The sequence below is a fragment of the Protopterus annectens genome, chromosome 5.part0 (genome assembly GCF_019279795.1).
Source record: "Protopterus annectens isolate FY-2018-M chromosome 5.part0, PAN1.0, whole genome shotgun sequence".
In the NCBI taxonomy this organism is placed as follows: Eukaryota; Metazoa; Chordata; order Ceratodontiformes; family Protopteridae; genus Protopterus; species Protopterus annectens.
The window spans coordinates 289,442,944-289,467,632 of record NC_056735.1 but is presented as its reverse complement, the minus strand read 5'-3'; the positions used below and the strand labels follow the sequence as shown (position 1 = coordinate 289,467,632).

The following is a 24,689-nucleotide window of genomic DNA, read 5'->3' as shown; positions in this document are numbered from 1 at the left end:
CCATCCCTAGGATACACAATTAAGAGAAATCCAAACAGGTGCCCACCCAAAGGATAATCTTCCTGGGAGCAAGTCTGGACACAGCAGCCCAGATGGCATTCCTTACACCAGAGAGAGAAATTTTCCTGACAACCTACTTCTCTCAACTAGCCACCAGGCCCCAGCTATCTGCAAGGAAGATCCTGCAAGCTCTGTGGTTCATGGCATCTTGCATACTACTCATTCCATGTGCCAGACTGCACATGAGGAAACTTCAGTGGTACGTAAAGAGCCTTTGGTGTCAACACACTCAAGACGTGGAATCTCTTCTACTTATAAATGTTCTTCGTGTTTCACTGTTGCAGTCATTACATTTGGGTAATCCTGCTGGCAGGTTGCCCTCAGTTGGCCTGAATTCCAAAGTCTTGGGTCATGCATCGGCTGCTGTCGCCCCTTCCCGGTCGTCAGGGATATAAGAAGCAGCAGACTTCATTTTCTTTAGTTTTTCTTGCCGTGCGGTGCCCGAAGCAGAAGCAGTTCGCAAGTGCCAGTCTGCCGACTCCTGAGATTTTCGTGTTCGAATTTCAGATCCGAAGTCTTCATTAAAGCCAAGTACCCCGTTGGGAAAACTTTTTTCTTGCTCCAGACCGATGTCAAATACCTCATAAGGACTTTCATTCTTACTGTATTCTTTGCCTAGGCCTTGACCATAATTTTTCAGGTTGTCTGTTTTGTGCTAGATTTAACCAACGCACTATTAAGCATCTGCATGATTTTGCATTAAACTACTTCAGAAGCAGGTTTAATTATCCAGAAATGTCTTGTAGCCATCCGACTACCGGAGTTCACAAAAAACACAAAGAAAAAGATAGACAACAGAGTCCCAAAATCTACGACTAAGCTTCTCTTAAGCCAGTCGCTGGGTTACAGACTATCACCACAGATGCACCAGACTACACTTGGTTTCACACCTGGATGGTAGGTGCATACAGGGCCAATAGAGCCCTCAGGAAATCCCTCTGCACATCAGTCAAAAAGAGATGGCTGTGCAGCACACCTTGATAGCTTTCAAACCCCTTCTCTCTCCAGGGGTGGTCCTGATCAAAACAGACAACACCACTGTGAATGTGGTACATCAACAAGCAGGGAGGGACTCACTCCTACCCTCTATGCAGGCTAGCCTTGACCCTTTGCCTCACAGCCTCTTCCATGCAACTACACCTGTTAGCAGAATTCCTACCAGGCTCTCTCCACTCTCTAGCAGACCAATTAAGCAGAAACCTTCTGGACCCACACGAGTGGCAACTCAACACAAGTACCTTTACCGTAATAACTCAGAAATGGGAACCCCAAAGGTTGACCTCTTTGCCTCCCACACCAACCATCAGCTCAGGAAATTCTGCACCATGGAGCATCACTGCATGGCTTGGAAAGATGGAGAGCCCTGTCCTTCTCCTGGGTGAATCTGTGTCTATGCCTTTCCTCTCCTACCTCTCATCCCCAGAGTACTGCTCAAAATAAGGAAGGAAAAACCAAGGACCATTCTTAAAGCTCCAGATTGGCCCCGACAGCACTGGTACCCCTTGTTGCGCAGCGTGTTCCTGCTGCCTCCATGGCATCTTTATCAGATTCCAAGCCTCCTGACTCTGAGGGAAGGGGAATTTATGCATCCCAAATTGCAAACACTCAATTCGTCAGCTTGGCTTATTCCGTAACCTCGAACCATTCTGACATTTTAAGTAAACAGGTTCTGGATGTTATCCAGGAGTTCTAGCACCAGAAAGTCTTATGCTGATAAATGGAAAAGGATGTTCTTCGTGTTTCACTGTTGCAGTTATCCCATTTGGGTGATCTGCCTGCAGGTAGCCCTCAGCCGACCTGAATACCGGAGTCTTTGGATTTCTGCATCTGATGCTGTCGCTTCTTTTGTGACAGGTCGTTGGGGGTATAAAACATGCAGCAGACGCCATTACATCAGTCTTTCTTGCCGTGCGGTGCCCGAAACAAATGCAGTTGAAGTGCCGGTCAGCCGTCTCCTGAAATTTTTGTTTGAGTTTCGGAACCAAAGTCCTCAAAAAAGGTAAGTACCTTGTTGGGGATCCTTTTTTCTTGTTCTAACAGATGTCAGTAAAAGTTAACAATTGTCTTGCCAGTGGAAAGCAAATACCTCCTAGAGATTTTCATTTACTGCATCCCATGTTTAGGCCCAGACAACGATGTCCCTCGCTGTTGGTTTTGTGCCTTATTCAATGTCTGAACTATTAGTCGTCTGGCTATTTTTGTCAAATACTTCGGTTCTCTAGCTCCGCACTCCGAAATGGCTTTAAGCCATCCGACTACCAATCTTCCGAAAAAACGTAAGGATAAAGACAGACGGGCCGCATAGGTCCAAAACTGCCAACGACTCTTTCGTTAAGCTAGTCGCCAATCCACCGGTACTCTGTGAGGTGCATTTGCAGCCTCTGTTACCCACATCTACAGATTCACAGGCCTCTACTGAGACCCATTTGGAGTCCGGTATGCCGCGAGATGCTTCTTCGACTGTGGAACCTGTGGATGCCTCTACCTTGGATGGGTCTGGAACCGCTGTGCAGGTACCGGCTTCTGAAGGTGTATTCAGGCCTATGGACTTTATTAAACTGACGCCATCATTTCCATCCAGAAGTACCAAGTTCCTCAGGCCAAAAACTCACACTGCGCCTAGAAAACAGACTGCTAAATCGCAGACTCAGACCCATATGCCTCAAAAACAAATGCTTGGAATGGCTGAAGACCTTATTACCTTAATTAGGGGAAGCCTCTTATCAGTTAACTGATATCTCTGCTCCTTCTGATTACCAGGATTTGCCCTTACCTACTTGAGGATTTTGATGCAGAGGATTCCACTCCCTCTGCTTCCCCTCCAGAAGATTTTTCTGTTGGTGAAACCTTGCATACCCTTTGGTAGCATTTCCGCTGGGAAAGCCAGGACTATTTGGTATCCAAAAAGAGACTTGGTAAATTCTTACTCCTGTCTCAACACAGGCCTTTAGCTATCCCTCCTGTTCTGGATGTTTGTAGATGATGCTTTCTTGGAATCTAGCCTTACCTCAGACACTTGACCTCCAGCTCCCAGAAAACCTGACCGGTACTAGAGTACCAGACTCTCACAAGTTCCTCTTCACGAATCCTACTGCGGATCCAGAGACCAGGACACTTGACCTCCAGCTCCCAGAAAACCTGACCGGTACTAGAGTACCAGACTCTCACAAGTTCCTCTTCACGAATCCTACTGCGGATCCAGAGACCATTTCCCAAGGACCAAAAGGCATTAAGGCTACTGCTGCCAAAAGTCCTACACCTGCTGATAGAGATTCTAGAGCCTTAGACAGATGGGTTAAGAAGGTATACACTTGTGCTACTTTGGCCATTAGGGCTCTAAATTGACAGTTTCATATGTTAAAGTATCAGCAGCATATTATGGGACTAAAACAGAAAATGATGCTAATTCCTGACTGTGCTGAATACAAAGACTAATGCATTCTGCAGAACAAGTTGGTAAACATACTTGCAGTGTGGTTTTGACTCCTTAGAAGCATCTTGCAAGGCTGCTGTTCAGGTGTCTGTACATAGAAGGCATGCTTGGCTCAAGGAACAAAATTTCTAGATCATGTTAAAGCTAAATTACTGGATGCTCCCTTTAAAGCTAAATTACTGGATGCTCCCTTAAACCAAGACCACCTTTTTGGCAACAAAAAGATGGAGGGAAAAGCTAAATCTGTGCAAACTGTTTATTTCCTACAAGTACAGCCTCCCAGATTCAGCAGGCATTGGCCTTCAAAAAACTGGTCCTGTCAAGTCCCTTCCAGGCCTCCTCAGTCCAAACCCAGGAACAGCAGACCACCAAGATTAGTCTCAGGCTACGCACAGATCTAAGCAGTGGGGGGCTCCCACTTCCAAAGCAGGGAGTAGTAAGCCACCCCCCCTATGGAAAAATGGCTCAATCACTTAACCCTTCCAAGCTCTACTCAACTACCTGCTTCCTTAGGAGGAAAGCTCGCCCTGCATGCAAAAAACTGGGAACTCATTACCCAGGAAAAATGGGTTTTGAACATAGTTTCCAAAGGATACCAATTCCACTTCCACACACTGCCAACCCGAAATGGTTGTCCAGACCTCCCCCCAAATTAATGGGCAGAGGCCCAACAGCAGGTTCTCTCTCTTCAGTGTCAGGGCTATTCAACATGTCCCAGCAGAACAAAGGGGACAAGGTTTTTATTCATAAATTTTTCTGGTACCCTGATAAGACAACTGGCATCCTATCCTGGACCTCCCTATTCTCAACACCTTTCTGGTGGTTCCAAAGTTCAAAATGCTAGCTCTTAAACAGCTTCTTCCTATGCTAATCAAGGATGACTGGCTGGCAACCTTAAACTTAAAGGAAGCTTACCTGCACATCCCAGTAAGAGGATCCTGCAGGCAATACCTATGTTTTAGGGCGGGCTCCATGCACTTTCAGTTCTCTGCACTTCCCTTTGGCTTCTCTCCTGCGCCCAGAGTGTTCACAAAGTGTCTGGTTCCAGCCATTGCAACTTGCAGGCAGAGAAATATTCAAATTTACCCATACTTGGACGATTGTCTGATTCAGCCAGAAAGCCAGGACTTGCTGTTATGACACCTGGTATTCGTAAAGAAACTTCCATCCTCACTGCGATACACTTTCAACGAAAATATATCTCCCCTAATACCCTGCCAACAGATTCTATTCCTGGGAGCAAGCTTGAACACAACTTCCCAGATGGCATTCCTCACTCCGGAGAAACAAGTTTGACAACCTACTTCAAACTATTGGCGACAAAAACCCAGCTATCTTAAAGGAAAATACTGCAAGCTCTGGGGTTCATGGCCTCTTGCAGTCTGCTAATTCCATATGCAAGACTGCATATGAGGAAGCTCCAATGGTATCTAAAAAGCCTATGGTGCCAACATTCTCAGGACCTGGAATCAATAATCCTATCATTCCTTGTCCAAGGACAAAGTTCATTTGGTGGGCAGAGGCCTGCTACCACAACAAGGGACTCCCTTTCACTCTACCCCCTGCCTCCCAAACCTTAACAGACGCATCAGATTGTGCATGGGGGGCTCACATGGCAGGGCAGTGCATTCAGGGCAAATGGAACCAGAGACAGGCGCACCTACATATCGGTCAAAAAGAAATGTTAGCTGTACAGAATGCTCTGACAGCCTTCGAAGACCGTACTCTTCCAGGACAACTATTGGCAAAGACGGACAGCACCACAGTTATGTGGTACATAAGCCTTACCCTCTGCAGAACTAGCCATGGCTCTGTGGAACACAGCCTTGAGCTACCAAGTACACCTACAAGCACAGTTCCTGCCAGGCAAACTAAATTCATGGCAGCCTACTTAAGCAGAAATCTCCTGGACCCACACGAATGGAAACTAGAACACAAAATATTCAACCTCTTGAACAAATGGGGGACTCCAGAGGTAGACCTGTTTGCCTCCCCTCAGAACTACCAATTGAACAAATTCTGCACAAGAACTCCCTACAGACAAGCTTGGAAAGTGGATGCCCTGTCCTTTTACCTGGGAAAGCCTCTCTGTTTGCCCCCCCCCCCTCTGCCTCTCCTCTCGAAGGTTCTTTTAAAGATCAATCGGGACAAGCCAAGGACAATACTGATTGCACGAGACTGGTCACACCAGCACTGGGTACTCACTCTTGCGCAGTATGACACTGCTACAACCATGGCACCTGCCTCAGACCCCTTCCCTGCTATCCCAGCAGGCGGGCCAGATTCTGCACCCTCAGCTTCAAACCCTGACCCTTGCAGCCTGACTAATTCCTTGAGCTCTCTTCTAGCATCCCTCAGTAAGCAGGTGCTGGATGTCATTCTGGAGGCAAGGAGCCCCAGTACTAGAAAATCCTGTAATGAAAAGTGGAAAAGATACTGTTCCTGGAGCCAGGTTCAGGGGATGGGCACAACGATGCCCAGCTTTCCTCATATTCTAGAGTACTAAACAGAAATGCTCCACAAGGGTCTCTCCTTGTCAATTAAAATTCACGCCTCTGCCGTTTCAGAGCATTATAATACTGAGCCACCCCTTTTCTCCCACCCCTTGCTAAAACAATTCCTTAGAGGGACCAAAAATGTAAGACCCCCCCCCCCCAGGAGAGCTTCCACTCCAGCCTGGGAACTTAACTTTGTATTGGAAAAGCTTACCCCCCCCCCCCCCCCCCCGAGCCAGCTGCAACAGCAGAGTTGTAATTCCTTTCTTGGAAAACAGCCTTCCTTCTAGCCATCACTTCAGCAAGAAGAGTGTCTGAATTACAGGCCTTCATGGCAGTGGAACCCTTCATGGTCTTCCATGCGGACAGCTTCCCTCGGGACTAACCTTTCCTTTATGCCCAAGCTGGTTTCTAGTGTGGGCCCTAATCAATTCATTCATTTGCCTATTTTTTTCCCTAATCCACAAAACAAAGGGGAACGAATACTGCACTCTTTTCGTGCACAGATGACTTCTGTTTGGACAGGACTAAGCCTCTCAAAATCTGAACAGCTGCTAGTTGGCTTTGCTGCAGGAGCAGAGGGGAAGGCAATTTCCAAATGGATAGCCCATTGCATTCATTTCTGCTACAAGCACCATGGAAAACCTACCCCACAGGGGATAAGATCACTTTCCACCAGGGCTGCATCTACCTCTACGGCATTTCTCAGAGGAGTCCCTACCAGGGACATCCTGGAGCTCTGTACATACCTTCACCAAGCATTACCACATGCCTACCTCCTAAATCCAGAGCTGGATTTGCCACAGCAGTCTTGCAGGGCGTAATAGCTGTCCCTGATGTGCTTTAACTGCTTTCTCCCTTCCTTAGCTTTGGGAATCAACCCAAATGTGATGACTGCAACAGTGAAATACGAAAAACATAGTACAGTTGTGTACACTTAACATAAATGTAGATGTTCGAGTGGATTCACTGTAGAAGTCCTGGTTACCCTCCCTCCGGCCCCCTGACTTCTCTTGACTTTTACCTTTTCTTCTCGTTTGGCATATACTGTATCATGTGTATTTGCTTTTTGCTGGGGGTGTTCCATACCACTTAATTGCTTCCGATTGGGGGGCACCTGACATCTGGGGCAAGAAAAACTGATGTAATGGAGTCGGCTGCATGTTTTTATACCCCTGAAGTCATGGAAGAAGCTACAGCATCCGACGCAGAAATCCAAAGACTCTGGTATTCAGGCTGGCTGAGGGCTACCTGCAGGCAGATTACCCATATGTGATGACTGCAACAGTGAATACACTCTAACATCTACATTTATGGTAAGTGTACACAACTGTACTTTGTGTGTATTGTCTAGGAGCAGCCCACCTGCAGGATTCTTTGCCATGGGTTTAGTGCAAGGGTCCTACAGGAAAGAAAAAAATACTCATTTTAAGAGGTTTGTTGAAAGGCCCTTTTGAAGAAAGTAATCAGGCCTGTAAATAGAACAAGACAAAAAAGTCAAGATGTTATGTGATCCTATCTCGCCTACATTCTGAATGATGGGTTCGGAGCCGATCCCTCGGCTCCGACTCGGCACGCTTATGCCAAAGAGCGAAGTCTCTTATTGGCTGAGCTTACTATATCCCAGGATGCACCACTACCAGTCCCCCAGATCTCGTTTGCCGCTTCCCTGCGAAGACGTGGTCTCGAGCTGGCTGGGCTGAGTAGTTTTTATTAACTAACTTTTCTGTCAGTTTTTTGCTGTTTTTTGCTCACAAAAGCTGTTTTAACGGCTATCGCTCATTTGTGTACGATTTGGATTGTAAAATTGTTGTGTGTGATTGGGTTGAGTTTGTTTTCGGTCCCTCCATCCAGGGCCTTCCCGGACTGTCAACCTTTAATACTTTACAGGGTCTCTAGTAATTCTATAGTTGGTTTAGAATTCCCTGTCCTTTTTTTACAGGAAGTGTTTGCATTAAGCTATAACTGTAAGCTTAGCTTTATCATTAGTAAGAATTTAGTTGTTTACTTTCCTGTCAAAGTGACTAGAATTGTGTAACATCATGTCTCAAACCCCTAGGCCTTCGGGCTTTAAAAATGTTCAAATGCGGGTTTAAAATGTCTATCACAGACGATCATTCGCTCTGTGTATATTGTCTCGGGCAAAGCACTTGCAGGAGTCATGCAGCGTATGTCACGCTTTTCCTCAAGGGTCCTCCAGGAGAGGAAAATAAATTGATTCTTAAGGGGTTAGTTAAACCTTCCTTTGAAGAAGCCTTGGCATCCTCTCCTGCTCCGCCAAAAGAAAAGGGCTTCGTTCACCAGTCCGCCGGATCCGACTGCCAAGAAACTAGGCAGGCCTCTCCGCTCCAAAGACTTCGGAGCCGAGGTTGAACGGTCTGCCTCGATGCCACCAGTATCGACTCCTCTGGCTTCCGATGGCTGGGGCATCGAGAGGCGGTCACCTTCGGCTCCGCTGCTCTCGAGCCGCTGGGGGTCCGCCAGACATTTTCCTCGGCGCCAAGTCTACCGGCACCGATGGAATCTGCTGTGAGTATTCCCTGGCGCCGATACTCATAGAGTCGCCGAGCCGGGTCCCCTAGCCCTTTGGGGCCGATGGAGAGGCCTTCTCAACCCGTTCTGTTTCCTCTCGGTCTTGAGAATGTCGGATTCTGATATAGACAGGGTGCTCCAAAGACTGTTCCAGTCCCCAGTCTTCCAAAAATTTGTTTCGTTCACCCAGTTGGTTTCGAGCCGATGACCTGGCCCCACCCATTGCCATTCCTCCTCCGACTGCTACGACTCGCCGGAGCAGGTGCTGTTGGAGCCGGGGAGATCTCAGGGTCGGCTCCGACCCTTACTTCCAACCCGGCCTCGGGTCCGAGTTTACGCTGGACTTCTTCGGCTGGACCCGGGGTGATGTTCGGGACCTATGCTGGTTCCGAGCCTCCCTCGGTGCTTGCTGCGGGACTTCCGTCGGCTATCACGGCTCGTAGTCCGGACACTCCCAGGATTCTGGGGTCCGCTTTCAGGGCCATGAGGAGTGCCTTGGCCAAGTCCTTCGCCATCTCTCCGGTTTTACCAGCACCTTCCCTGGGCGTGGAGACTGGGTCTTTGGCAGTTCCCCTGTCCGTAGCCAGCGGAGCCCCGAGGCCTGAGGTTACCCCAGTGGGGTTCCCTCCTCCTGAGGGTTCTTCGGAGTTGTCTTCAGAGGAACCCCAAGGAAGAGATCGTGCAAGAGGAAGCACGTGGACTCCCCGAGTCTATTACATCGACACTGATATGGATGATGCAGAGGGGTCCCCAAGTCGCCCTCGGATGATGTCTCATTTGCAGACATCTTAGAGATTCTCAAACAACGAGGCGGCTGGATATCCAAACCCCCTCTGCTGACGAGTCAGTGCTCCTCAAGGCCTTTGGGGCTCAGCCCTCCGCCTCCTGGGTGTCTCCGCCCGACGAGCTTCTGGATTTAGTTTGTCAAGGGCGTGGGAACATCCAGATACCGTGGAACCAGTCCCTTCGCCCAAATAAATTTTTGTCTGCTCCCCGAGAAGGAGTTCCTTACTAAAGGCGTGGCTGTAGATGCCATGGTGGTGGCATCTGCTACACAACAGGACGTGGCAGTGGCTTCAACGTCCATCCATCCTCCTAATAAGGAGTCTAGGAGTATGGATAGTGCGGAAGCGCACCCTGACTTCAGCGCCTTTACCTTAAGGTCTCTGAATTATTTGGCACATTTTACCAGGCTTCAGAGGGATCTGGTCAAGGAGTTGTCAGATTCCCTCTCGGTAACCTACCTGAGCAGCTAGCCCAGTCGGTTAGCTCTCAGTTGGCTATCCTTACGCCAATTTCTAACCCGTCCATGAGTCTCATTTCCTATGCGGCCGAAGGGGCGGGTAGAGCGGCAGGCACAGGCGTGGCTCTACGAGACAAGCCTGGCTCCGCTTGTGTCAGTTCGGAGGCCTTAAAGTCTTCCTTCGCCGACGCTCCTTTGATGGGTCCTCATTGTTTGGACCCAAGGTGAAAGACACCCTTACCCGCTGTGAGCAAGAGGGAAAACGTTATCTGCCGTGGGTGCCTGTTATTCCACTCCCTTCGGCCTTACCCAAGGCTAAAGGAGGGGAAAATGTGGTTCCGCAAATCTCGCAAGTTTTTCTCCCAACAGCAGGAAGATTCCCGTCCAGAGGCAGAGGGCGGGAAATTTTTCAGGAGACGCCGTCCCAGAGGCGCAGAGGGCCCCGCAATTCTGGAGACCGCGAGTCCTTTCGTGGCTCTTCAGCCTCCCACACGCCATGAGGGATTGCCCGGCTGTGCTGCTCGAGCCAGTCGGGTCTTTGCCAAGCACCTAAAAGCCTGAGAGTCAATCACTCAGGACAGATGGGTGCTTCGGATCATTGCCGGAGGTTACACCATCCCATTCAAATACTCACCCCACCGTCCCAAGAGAATCCCGGACCCACCACCCAGTCAAAGGGAAATAGCAGCAGAAGCTTTAAAGCTGCTAGAAAGGAGTCATCCAACCGTCCCCACAGACCAGATCGGATCAGGAAATTACTCCAGGTTCTTTTAGTGCCAAAAGACAGGGGACCTGAGACCAATATTGGATCTCAGCAGACTGAACCAATCCGTCACGAAATCCAAATTCGAATGGTCACGCATAATCCATTCTCCCGTTGTTGGAGAAGGATGTTTGGATGTGCTCCATAGACCTCAAGGACGCCTATTATCACATACCGATACATCAGGCGTCCAGAAGGTATCTGCGCTTCAGCCTGGGAGTCAGTCATTACCAATTTTGTGCTCTGCCCTTTGGTCTCACCACAGCCCCCAGGGTGTTCACCAAGTGTTTGGCAGTAGTGACGGCTCACCTGAGAAGTCTTGGATTCCAAGTGTTTCCCTATCTCGACGACTGGCTCCTGACTGCCACCACCATCTCCCTGGGTGTTTCCCTGGGGATTACATTCAATTGGTCAAAGTCTGTCTTGCTGCCCTCTCAACGCATAAAGTTTATAGGAGCAGAGATACTCAAGATTGATGCTGCCTTTCTTCCTGCGAAAGGATCCGAACTTTACAGGGCCAAGTTCAAGCTCTGATCTCCAGATCCAAAGCCCCAGCCAGGATGGTCCTACAGGTTTTAGGCTCAATGTCTGCCACGGGTCTTTTAGTTCCTCTAGCAAGATTACACATGAGGATTCTTCAGTGGCTCTTGTCAACTCAATGGTCCTTTCAGGATCTTCCCCTCAATCATCACATCATGATTACGGAAATATGCAAAAGGGACCTTCGCTGGTGGCTTCAGACATCCAACTTGGATCAGGGAAACCCTTTGTTCTCCCTCCAGTGGTTACCCTGACGACAGATGCCTCCCAGATAGGGTGGGGGGCATTGTCTGGGCAGGCTAGTTCAGGGCTCCTGGCTTCCGGAAAGCTCTTCTCCACATCAACGTGTTGGAGATGAGGGCTGTACTTCTATCCCTACAGGCCTTACACAAGTTTCTTCCTCAGGGCATCATCGCCATCCACACAGACAACATGTCGGGTGGTTTGGTATCTGAACAAACAAGGAGGGACCAGATCGTATCCCCTTTGCAGAGAGGCCATGAGAGTGGGAATGGGCTGTAGCTACCAACCGCTTCTTGGTAGCGACCCACATCCCGGAAAGTCAAATGTATTGGCGGACAAATTAAGCAGGACAATTCTCTCTCCTCACGAATGGTCTCTAAACCACAGTAGCAGCCCAGGTTTTCAAGAGATGGGGCCGTGCTGCACCTATTTGCAACTCCACAAAACACCAAGTGCCAAAGGTTCTTCTCCTTGATTCCACATCAGGAAGTACCAGCCATGGATGCTCTAGCACAACCTTGGCCAACAGGGCTACTTTATGCCTTTCCTCCAATTCTACTCCTTCCCAAAGTTATTCAAAAAGCTTCTCAACTGGGGTCTTCAATGATGCTGATTGCCCCGTACGGGCCTCGCCAGATATGGTTTCCTTACCTGAAAAAGCATGCAGTGGACGATCCGTGGACCTTAGACCTGATCCCGGACTTGCTAATCCATCAGTCGGGACATTGGCATCAGTCCCTTCAATCTTTGAAATTGACAGCTTGGCTCCTCCACTTCCAACCTTAGTTAGAAGGCACACACTAGACCCGAAGTTGTTCACATTTTATCTTCGCCCACAAACCCACCACTAACAAATTGTACCTCAGTAAGTGGAAGAGGTTTGCTATCTGGGCTCAACTCAAGGGCTTAGACCCTATCACTGCTCCTGTCCCAGAGGTTTTGAAATTCTTAACATCCCTGTTTAATCAGGATCTTCTGTCTCAACTATTAAAGTCCAACTAGCGGCTATCTCTAAATTCCACGGATCCTCCTTTGATGAGCAGCAGACTATGCAAAACGTTCATTAAAGGTGCGAGTCTGTTAAGACCACCAGTTTTCCATCCTGCACCTCCGTGGGATCTTGATTTGGTGCTTGGCATTAACATCTCCCTTTGAACCGGCTGCTACATGCGAATTAAAATATCTGTCTTGGAAAACGGCATTCTTAGTGGCTATTACTTCTGCAAGAAGAGTCTCAGAGCTTCAAGCCCTGTCTATTAAACCACCGTCTTGATTTTCCACAAGGATAGAGTATCACTTAGGCCTAATCCATCCTTTGTCCCAAAGGTCTGTTCTAGTTTCTGTCTTCAACAATCTCTAGAGCTACCAGTTTTCTTTCCAAAATTCTCTAATGAAGCAGAATACACTCTCCATAAATTGGATGTTCACAGGCAATTACGCTTCTATTTAGACAGGACTCAGCAACTTCGTAAGTCAGACCAGTTGTTTGTGTCCTTCTCAGATAATAAATTGGGCCAAACCATCACAAAAGCTACAATCTCAAAATGGATCAGAGATTGCATAACTCAGGCCTATTCTTCTTCAATAAACAACTTACATCATCTATCAAAGCTCATTCTACCAGAGCTATGGCTACTTCTATAGCCTTCATTCCAAGCTATATATCGGAAATTTGTGCTGCGGCTACTTGGTCCAACCCGCACACTTTCATTTCCCACTACAAATTGGATGTGGCATCTAAAGGACGAGCATCATTTGGTTCCACGGTACTCAGGAGTGTTTTCCAGTGAGCCACCCAGGATTCAGGTGCTAGGGACGCTGTCCCATCATTCAGAATGTAGATAGGATCACATAACATCTTTTAGTTATGTACTTACCATAACTTCAGATGTTTGGGATCCATCTCGCCACATTCCTGATGCCCACCCTCCTTCCCCTGCCTTGCAGATCAGAAGAGATTGAACGGTTTTGAGTTCAACTGTTTTTATCTTGTTTCATCTGACGATGTTATATAAGCAGGGTATGCGGTGTGCATGTATGGACAAACTAGATCTGGGGACTGGTAGTGGTGCATCCTGGGATATAGTAAGCTCAGCCAATAAGAGACTTCGCCTTTGGGCAAGCGCGTCAGTCGGAGCCGAGGGATCGGCTCCGAACCCATCATTCAGAATGTAGGCGAGATGGATCCCAAACATCTGAAGTTATGGTAAGTACATAACTAAAAGTTTCGTCTGCTCTGGTGTCTGAGCAGTCAAGCAGTCATAAAGAACAAGCATCTTTGGAGCCGAAGGCTATCGGTTCCGGCAAACCTGGCCCTCCCTTGGTTCCATCAGAGTCCTTGGAACTGTCGCGGAGCCGAAAATGGAGTCTCAGTCATTGGAACCAGTATGCTCTGTGCCGCAGTCTCCCTTACTACAGTCTGTGGCAGGTGGTCACAGATCATCAACCCATTCCTCTCATTCCTCCAGAAGTTTATTGGATGATGACGTGGAGTGGATGGGGAAGAGGTTGCTGCAGACACGGGCCCTGGCACAAATTCTTTCAAGCCTAACCCATCGGAACATGGAGCCAACCACTGTATCTCGGGTACCATCTATTTCTCCTCTGAATCGGACGAGTTCGGCGCCAGAGTGTCAGGAAGTCGTTGTGCTGGAACCGGCGAAGCCAGTAATTATCCATGATATCTCTGCCCCGATTTCGTTGATGCTGTCTTCCATCGAGGGAAGTGGGAGCAGACACTCCCTGGTCTGCTCTTGGGGGGGGGATTTGAGTCGGAACGGACTCTCCCACTTTGGCTCCCACATCAGCCTCGGAGCCACCCTCTTCAACAATGGGGAGATCTCCCGGTCCCTCTGGGCTGGAGTCTCTCTGCCCAGGATCGCGGTGCCTTCGAGGTGGAGTGTGCTGTCCACTATGACTGCTCCACCTTCGGCTCCAACCACTCCCCCCCCCCCCCCCCCCCAACCAAAGGGCCAGCATCTACTGCTTTGTCATCCCCTCCATCAGTCCCAGAGTAGAGTCAGTGCCTCAGGAAACCCCAATGGGTGGAACCTTCTCTTCAGACACCTCCCCAGAACTACCCCCTGAGGAGGTCCCTCTGAAGGGACAGTGCAAGAGGAAGCACATAGACTCCCCCTGAGTCTGTCGCTTCTGATACTGATTTAGACGACTCAGAAGGGTCTCCACAGTCACCCTCTGAGGATGTCTCTTTTTCAGACATCCTAGAGATCCATAAGCAGAGGGCCGGCTGGAAATCCCTCTCCCCTTTTGAGGATTAGTCTGTATACCTGGAGGCATTTGGCTCTCGCCCCTCCACCTCTTGAATGTTTCCGCCCTTCAACCCACTCCTGGGTGTTGTAAGTCGAAAGGTGTGGGACTCTCAGGAGTCAGTGGACCCTATTCCGAGGAGGCCATTAATTTCATTATGGCCCTAGAGGATAGACTATACTTAAAGGGAGTTCCAGTAGATGAAATGGTGGCAGCGGCCTCAAAGGAGGAGTTAGCTGAAACTTCTGCATCTGTCCATCCACCGAACAAGGAGTCTCGTACGATGGACAGATACTGGAAGCGTATGTTCTTCTCAACAGCCTTTTACCCTACAGTCGTTGAATTACATATCAGATTTCATCCAACACCAGAGGGATCTCCTTAAAGGATATGCCCTACAAGGTTCTACAGCCCAGGGATTGTCAGATAAGGTAAATTCCCAGCTCGAGGCCTTAACCTCCATTATCAGCTCCATGTGCCTCATCTCCTACGCAGCCGATGGAGCGAGCAGGGCAGCAGGCACATGAATTGCTCTTAGGAGACCTTCTTGGATGTGCCTTTGCGATGTTTGCTGAACCCTTCAGATCTTCCTTTATTGATGCCCCTTTTGATGGCTCGTCCTTGTTCGGGCCAAAAGTAAGACTCTCACCAGGAGCCAACAGGATGGCAAGACTCTGTCTGCTGTTGAGTGCATTTTTCCACCCCTGCCAGACCTTATCCTTAAGGTCAAAAGAGCGAAAAAATGTGGTTCCGGAAGTCCAAAGGTGCCTTGTCGGACACTCGTGATCCTTCCCCCAGGGGCAGAGGGGGTAATAATGGAAGACGTCGTCCATGCAGCAGAGGGGGATCCACAAAACCAGTACGACAGAGATGATGTTCTTCGTGTTTCACTGTTGCAGTCATCACACTTGGGTTATCTGCCTACTGGTAGCCCTCAGTCGGCCCGAATACCAGAATCTTGGGATTTCTGCGTCTGATGCTGTCACCTCTTCCACGTCGTCAGGGGTATAAAACATGTTGCAGACGCCATTAAATCAGCTTTTCTTGCTGCATGGGAGCCTGAAGCAGAAGCAGTTAGCAAGTGCTAGTCGGCTGCTATCTGAAATGTTTGATTTTTTTTGAGTTTCGAACCTGAAGTCTTCTAAAGCCAAGTACCCCGTTGGGGTTTCTTTTCTTCTTGCTCTAACCGATGTCAGAAAAAGTTAACAATTATCATGCCTGTGGAAAGCAAATACCTCTGAGATTTTTATTCTTACTGCATCACCTGTTTAGACCCAGACCACGATGTCCCTCGCTGTCAGTTTTGTGCCTTGTTTAACGGCCGAACTATTTGTCATCGGGCTGTTTTGGTTGTTAAATTCTTTTGCTGTTTCTCCATATTCCAAAATGGCTTTGGTAAGCTATCCAACTACTGATATTCTGTAGAAACTAAGGATAAAGACCGAGACAGACCACATAGGTCCAGAACTGCAGACTACGCTTCCGTTAAGCTAGTTGCCAGTCCACTGGTACTCTGTGAGGTCCTTCGCAGACCCTGATAACCGCTTCTACAGATTTGCAGGCCTCTGCTGAGACCCATCCGGAGTCCAGTATGCCGCGAGATGCTTCTTAGATTATGGAACTTGCAGATGTCTCTACCTTGGATGAGTCCGGAGCCGCTGTGCAGGCACCGGCGTCTGAGGGTGTATTTCGACCTTTCGATGTTTGTATTAAACAGACTACTTTGTTTCAGACTAAAACGACAAAAGAGTTTCTCAGGCCCAGAGTTCACACTACGCCTAGAAAACTGACTACCAAAGTGCATGCTCAAGCTCCCATGCCACAGAAACAAATGCTTAGAATGGCTGCAGACCTTATAACTCTAATTAGGGGAAGCCAGCCTTCCCCTCTAAAAGACAATTGATTTCCCTTTTGATTCAACAGACCACAAGTCCGATGACTCTGATCCCCCTGATTACCAGGACATACGCTTATCTACCTGTGAGGATTCAGATGCAGAGGATTCCATTCCCTCTGCCTCCCCTCCAGAGGACTTTTTCTTTTGGTGAAACCTTGCATACCTTGAGAGCATTTCCACTGAGAATGCCAGGACTACCCACAGACTTGCCTCAGCACAGGCCTCTAGCTATACCACCTGTTCTGGATATTGTAGATGATTTCATGGAGTCCAGTCTTACTCCTGATACTTTACCACCAGCTCCTAGAAAGCCTGACAGATGCTACAGGGTACCTGACTCTCTCTCAAATTTCTCATTACGGATCCCACTGCAGATCCAGTGACCATTTCCCAGGGACCTAAAGGTGTTAAGGCTACGACAGCCAAAAATCCTACCCCTTCGGACAGGGATTTGAGGGCTTTAGACAGATGGGGCAAAAAGGTGTATACCTCTGCAACTCTTGCCATCAGGGTTTTAAATTGCCAATTTCACATGTTGAAATACCAGCAGCATATTATGGAACTAATTAAACAAAAAATGTTGTTGCTTCCAGATTTTGCAGAAAATAGGTAAGAGTTGATGCATTCTGCAAACCAAGTCAGTAAACATACTTTGCACTGTGGATGTTCGTGTTTCACTGTTGCAGTCATCACATTTGGGTTATCTGCCTGCAGGTAGCTCTCAGCACTCCTGAATACCAGAGTCTTAGGATTTCTGCATCTGATGCTGTTGCTTCATTCATGACGTCCGATCAGGGGTATAAAATATGCAGCCGACGCCATTAAATCAGTCTTTCTTGCTGTGCGGTGCCTGAAGCAGATGCAGTTTGCAAGTGCCGGTTGGCAGACTCCTGAAATTTTAATTTTTCAAATTTCAGACCTGAAGTCCTCTAAAAGAGAAGTACCCCATTGGGGATCCTTTTTTTTTTTTTTTTTTGCTCTAACTGATGTCAGAAAAAATTGTCTTTCCTGTGGAAAGCAAATGCTTCAGAGATTTTCATTCTTACTGTCACCTGTTTAGGCCCAGACCATAACGTCCCTCGCTGTCTGTTTTGTGCCTTGTTCAATGCCAGAACTGTTCGTCGTCTGGCTATTTTTGTAGCTAAATTCTTTTGAAAGGATTAAGACAGACCGCATAGGTCCAAGGCTGCCGACAGCGCTACAGTTAAGCTAGTCGCCGGTACTCAGTGAGGCGCTTTTGCAGCTCCTGATACCTGCTTCTACAGATTTGCAGGCCTCTACTGAGACCCATTCGGAGTCCGGTATGCCAGGAGATACTTAACTGTGGTACCTGTGGATGTCTCTACCTTGGATGGGTCTGGAGCCGCTGTGCAGGCACCGGCTTCTGAGGGTGCTTTCAGGGCTTCCGATCTTCATATTAAACAAACTACTTAGTTTCAAACCAAGAATACCGAATTCCTCAGGCCTAAAGTTCGCACTACGCCTAGGAAACTGACAACCAAAGCGCATTCTAAGGCCCACATGCCACAAAATCAAATTATTAGAATGGCTGAGGACCTCATTACTTTAAGGGAAGTCATCCTTCCCCCTCAGAAAGACCCAGAACTGATTTTCCTTCTGATTCTTTTGATCAGGAGTCTGATTACTCTGATCCTTCTGATTTCCAAGATGTACCCTTATCTACCTATGCGGATTCTGATGCAGAGGATTCCATTTCCTCTGCTTCCCTTCCAGAGAATTTTTCCTTTGGTGAAACCCTGCACATGCTTGGAGAACATTTCCGCTGGGAGAGCCAGGACTACTCCCTGTCCAAAAAGAGACTCGGAGAATTTAAGCTTGCCTCAGCACAGGCCTCTAGCTATCCCTCCTGTTCTAGAAATTGTAGATTGTCTTCCTGAAATCCAGCCTTACCCATTTATACCTTGCCTCCAGCTCCCAGGAAACCTGACCGGTACTATAGAGTGCTTGACTCCCACAAATTTCTTTTTGGGAATTCTACTGCAGCTCCAGAGACCATTTCCCAGGACCTAAAGGCATTAAGGCTCCAACTGCCAAAAATCCTACCCCTTCGGACAGGGATTTCAGGGCATTAGATAGATGGGGAAAAAAGGTATACACCTCTGCTACAAAGGTATACACCTCTGCTACACTTGCCATTAGGGCTTTAAATTGCCAGTTTCCTATGTTAAAGTATCAGCATATTATGGAGCTAATTAAACAAAAAAAATGTTGATATCTGATTGTGCAGAACACAAAGATTTACAAAAGTTAATGCATTCTGCTAACCAAGTTGGTAAACATACTTTGCAATGTGGGTTTGATGCTTTAGAAGCATCTTGCAGGGCTGCTGTCACTGGGTTTGTTCTTAGAAGACATGCTTTGCTTAAGGAACAAAACTTGCCAGATCATGTCAAAGCAAAATTACTGGATGCACCATTAAATCAAGAGCGTCTATTTGGTAATAAGCAGAAGTCCTCAAAAGAATGGAGGAGAAAGCTAAGTCTATGCAAACTGTTAAGGATTTCTTACAAGTGCAGCCACCTAGATTCAGTAGGCATTGGCATTCAAAAAACTGGTATTTTCTAGTCCCTTCCAGGCCTTCTCAGTCCAAACCCAGGGGCAGCCGACCACCGATACTTCAATCTCAGGCTATGCACATATCTAAGCAATGGAGTGCTCCCAAACCAAAACAGGGAGTATTGCACAATGACCTATCCTTAACTTTTCCAAGCCTTGCCCAAGTACTTGCACCTTTAGGAGGAAAACTTGCACTGCATGCCAAAAATTGGCAATAAATTACCCAAGACAAATGAGTCTTTAACATTGTTTCCCAGGGATACAGATTCCAATTCCACTCACTCCCATCCATAAGCAGATGGCCAGACCTACCACCAAACCAGTGGGCAGAGGTCCAAAAGGAAGTACTTTCTCTTCTCAGTATCAAGGCTATTCAGTCTGTCCCAGTAGAACACAGGGGACAATGTTTTTACTCCAGACTGTTTCTGTTACCCAGAAAATAAAACTCTTGGTGTCCTATCCTGGATCTGTCTGTGCTCAACACCTTTTTAGTGGTTACAAAATTCAAAATGTTAACTCTCCAACAGCTGCTTCCTATGCTAGCCAAGGACTCCTGGCTAGCAACCCTAGATTTAAAAGAAGCTTATCTGCACATTCCCACAAGGGAATCTTGCAGAAAATACCTACGCTTCAGAGCAGGCCCTATGCACTATCAGTTCTCTGCACTTCCCTTTGGCTTATCTACTGTGCCTAGGGTATTCACAAAGTGCCTAGCTCCAGCCATTGCATATTGGAGGCAGAGAGGAATTCAAATTTACCCATACATTGATTGCCTGATTCAGGTGGACAGTCGAATTGCTACTTCAGTTTAAAGAGACTTCTCACTTCACTGGGGTACACCATCAATGAAAATAAATCACAGCTGGTATCCAGACAACATATTGTATTCCTGGGAGCAAGCTTGAACACTTCCCAGATGACATTCCTCACTCCAGAGAAACAAATTTATTTGATAAACTATTTCAATCTACTGGCTACCAAAACCTGGCTATCTGCAAATAAAAATACTGAAAGCCATAGGGTTCATGGCCTCTTGCATTCTACTAATTCCATATGCAAGACTGCACATGAGGAAACTTCAATGGTACCTAAAATGTCTCTGGTGTCAACATTCTCAGGACCTGGAAACAATGATTCCTATCATTCCTTACCCGAGGACAGAGTTCCTTTGGTAGGCAGAGGCCTGCAGCCACAACAAGGGGGACTCTTTTCATTTTACCCCCTGCCGCCCAAACCCTAACAGACTCATCAGACTGTGCATAGAGGGGGCTCACATGACAGGGCAGTGCATTCAGGACAAATGGAACCAAAAGCAAATGCACCTGCATATCAATCAAAAAAAAAGTTAACTGTACTGAATGCTCTTACAGCCTTCAAGGGTCTTATTCTTCCAGGACAACTATTGGTAAAGACAGACAACACCACAGTTATGTGGTACGTAAACAAGCAGGGTGGAACCCATTCCTACTCGCTCTGCAGACTAGCCATGGCTCTGTGGAACACAGCCTCAAGTAACCAAGTGCACTTACAAGCTTAATTCCTGCCAGGCAAACTAAATTCACTGGCAGACGGCTTAAGCAGAAATCTCATGGATCCACACTAGTGGAAACTGGAACCCAAAATATTCAAGCTTTTGAGGAATGGGGGGGGGGCACCAGAGGTGGACTTGTTTGCTCAATTGATAGTGCTGAGGGGAAGCAAATATTGCACCAGAACTCCCCACAACCAAGCTTGGAATGTGGATGCTCTGTCCTTTTCCTGGGAAAGCCTCTCAGTCGATGTCGTTCTCCCTCTGCCACTCCTCTCAAAGGTTCTACTAAAAATCAAACGGGACAAGCCAAGGGCAATCCTGATTGCGCTACACTGGCCACACCAACACTGGTACCCTCTTTTGCACAGTATGACAGTGCTACAACCATGACACCTGCCTCAGACTCCTTCTCTGCTGTCCTAGCAGGCAAGCCAGATTCTGCACTCTCCGCTACAGACCCTGAACCTTGCAGCCTGTCTAATCCCCTGAATTCAACACCAGCAAATCTCAGTAAGCAGGGTGCTGGATGTCATTCTTGAGGCAAGGAGGCCTAGTGCTAGAAAATCCTATTCGGGGGATAAAAGGAAAAGATACTGTTCCTGGAGCCAGTCTCAAAGGATTGGGCACAACTGTGCCCAGTTTACCTTATATACTCTATTGCTTAACAGAAATGCTCCACAAAGGCCTTTACTTCTCCAATTAAGATCCATGCCTCTGCCATCTCAGCTTATAACACTGAGCCCACCCCCCTTCTCTCATCCTGTGGTAACAGTTTCTGAGAGGAGCCAAAAATTTGACCCCCCCCCCCCACCCCCCACCCCAGGGGAGCTCCTATTCCAGCCAGGGACCTTAACTTTGTATTAGTAAAGCTCACACTTCCGCCGTTTGAACCTGCGGCCACAGCAAGAGTTCAAATTCCTCTCATGGAAAACAGTTTTACTTCTAGCCATCACTTCAGCAAGAAGAGTCAGAATTGCAGGCCTTTAAGACAGTGGAACCCTTCATTATCTTCCATGCAGACAGTGTTTCCCTCAGGACTAACCCATCCTTTATGCCCAAGGTGGTGTCTAGTGTGGCTTTGAACCAGTCCATTCAATTGCCAACCTTTTTTCCTAATCCTCAGAATAAAAGGGAATGGCTCCTGCATTCCCTGGATGTGCACAGGCAGCTTGGGTTCTGTCTGGACAGGACTACACCTCTCAAAATCTGACCAGCTGCTAGTCAGCTTTGCTGCAGGGGCAGAGGGCAAGGCCATCTCAAAGCAAACCATTTCTAAATGGATATTTCACTGCATCCATTTCTGCTACAAGCACCATGAGAAACCCACCCCACAGGGGATCAGAACTCATTCTACTAGGACTGCTTCTACCCCTACAGCATTTATCAGTTATCTGCACTTCCCTTTGGCTTATATATTGCACCCAGGGTATTCACAAAGTGCCTGGCTCCAACCATTGCGTACTACAGGCAGAGAAATTCAAATTTATCCATACTTGGACAGTTGCCTGATTCAGGCAGACAGTCAGGAATTGCTACTTAAACACCTGGCATTTGTAAAGAGACTTTTAACAACTTTGGGGTACACCAACGAAAAGAAATCGCATCTGGTGCCCAGCCAAAAGATTGTATTCCTGGGAGCAAGCTTGAACACAACTTCCCAGATGGCATTCCTTACTCCCGAAAATCAGGTTTATTTAACAAACTACTTCAAACTAATGGCCATCAGAACCCAGCAATCTGCAATAAAAATAATACAAGCCCCAGGGTTCATGGCCTCCTGCATTCTACTAATTCCATATGCAAGCCTGCATATGAGGAAACTTCAATGGTACTCTGGTCTCTGGTCCCACCATTTTCAGGACCTGGAAACGATTATTCCCATCATTCCTTGTCTAAGGGCAGAGTTCCTTTGGTGGGCAGAGGCTTGCAATCACAACAAGGGACTCCCTTTTCACTCAACCCCTTGCTGCCCAAACCCTGACAACAGACTCATCATACTATGCATGGGGAGCTCACATGGCTGGCAAATGCATTCAAGACAAATTCACCTACATATCGATTAAAAAGAAATGCTAGCTGTACAGAATGCTCTGACAGCCTTCAAATGCTTTATCCTTCCAGGAAAACTCTTAAAGACAGAGAACACCACAGTTATGTGGTACATAAGCAGGGGGGAACTCATTCTTACCCACTCTGCAGGTTAGCCATGACTCTGTGGAACACAGCCTTGAGCAACCAAGTACACCTGCAAGCTCAATTCCTGCCAGGCAAACCTACATCAATGGCGGACTTAAGCAGAAATATACTGGACCCACGAGTGGAAACTGGAACCCAACTCATTCAAACTTCTAACCCACAGGTGGGGACATCAGAGGTGGACCTCTTTGCATCCCCCCAAAATCATCAATTGAGCAAATTTTGCACCAGAAATCACCACAGCGAAGCATGGAAAGTGGATGCCCTATCCTTTACATGGGAAAACCTCTCACTTTATGCCTTCCCCCTCTGTCCCTCCTCTCAAAAATTACTACTCAAGATCAAACTGGACAAACCAAGGACAATCCTTATTGCACCAGACTGGCCCCACCAGCACTGGTACCCACTCCAATGCAGTCTGGCAGCAGTGCCACCTTGGCACCTACATCAGACCCCCTCCCTGCTGTCCCAGCAGGAGGGACAGATTTTGCATCCTCAGCTGCAAACCCTGAACCTTACAGCCTGGCTTATTCCCTGAATACACCACCAGCAACCCTCAGCAAACAGGTGCTAGACGTCATCCTTGAAGCCAGAAGGCCTAGTACTAGGAAATCCTATTCAGAAAAGGATACTGTTCTTGGAGCCACTCTCAAGGAAAGGACACAGCCGTGCCCACCTTACCTCATATCCTAGATTACCTAGCAGAGCTGTTCCACAAAGGCCTATCCTTCTCCTCTGTTAAGATTCATGCCTCTATCTCTGCTCATAATACTGAGCTACGTCTCTTCTCACCCTCTGGTCAAACAGTTCCTGAGAGGAGCTAGCAATTTAAGACCCCCGGGGAGAACTCTCACCCCTGCCTGGGACCTACTAAAGAAGCTCGCGCTTCCCCCTTTTGAGCCTGCTGTTACAGCACAGTCAAAATTCCTCTCTTGGAAAACAGCCTTACTTCTAGCCATCACTTCAGCAAGAAGAGTGTCTGAGTTACAGGCACTAATGGCTGTGGAACCCTTCATTATTTTCCATGCTTACAGGGTTTCCCCTCAGGACTAACACATCTTTTATGCCCAAAGTGGTATCCACTGTGGCTCTAAACCAGTCCATCCATTTACCAACCTTTTTCCCTAATCCTCAGAATAAAGGGGAACTGATCCTGCACTCCTTGGACGTACACAGACCACTCTGGTTCTACCCTGACAGGGCTAAGCATTTCAGAAAATGACCAGCTGCTACTCAGCTTTGCTACAGAGGCAGCGGGCAAGAACATGTTAAAGCAAACCATTTCCAAATGGATATCACACTGCATTCATTTCTGCTATAATCACCATGGAAAACCTATCCCACAGAGGATCAGAACTCCAATCCACTAGGGCTACCTCAACCTCTTCAGCATTTCTCAGGGGAGTCCCTACCAGGGACATCCTGGAAGCTGCAACCTGGAGTTCTGTACACACCTTTACCAAGCATTACCACTTACCTGTCTTTTCTAAATCCAGAGCTGGATTTGCCACAGCAGACTTACAAGGCCTGCTAGCCAGCCCTACTATTACGTGACTGCCTCCACCCTTCCTCAGCTTTGGTAATCAACCCAAGTGTGATGACTGCAACAGTGAAACATGAAGAACATAGTACAGTTGTGTACACTGACCATAAATGTAGATGTTCAAGTGTATTCACTGATGTTCTTCATGTTTCACTGTTGCAGTCATTACATTTGGGTAATCTGCTGGCAGGTTTCCCTCTGTCTGCCTGAATCCCAAAGTCTTGGGTCCTGCGTCGTTTGCTGTCTTCTCTTCCATGATGTCAAGTCGTCAGGGGTATAAAACATGCAGCCGACGCAATTTTCTTTAGTCTTTCTTGCCAGGCGGTGCCCGAAGCAGAAGCATTTCGTAAGTGCCGGTCAGCCGACTAC

At 47.7% G+C, this 24,689-nt stretch overlaps 1 protein-coding gene across 1 annotated transcript in view; it reads left to right on the top strand.

The window, feature by feature from the left end:
• EIF1AX (eukaryotic translation initiation factor 1A X-linked) overlaps window positions 1-24,689 on the top strand; it is a 312,415-nt gene that overhangs the window by 93,428 nt on the left and 194,298 nt on the right. The window lies entirely within an intron of this gene.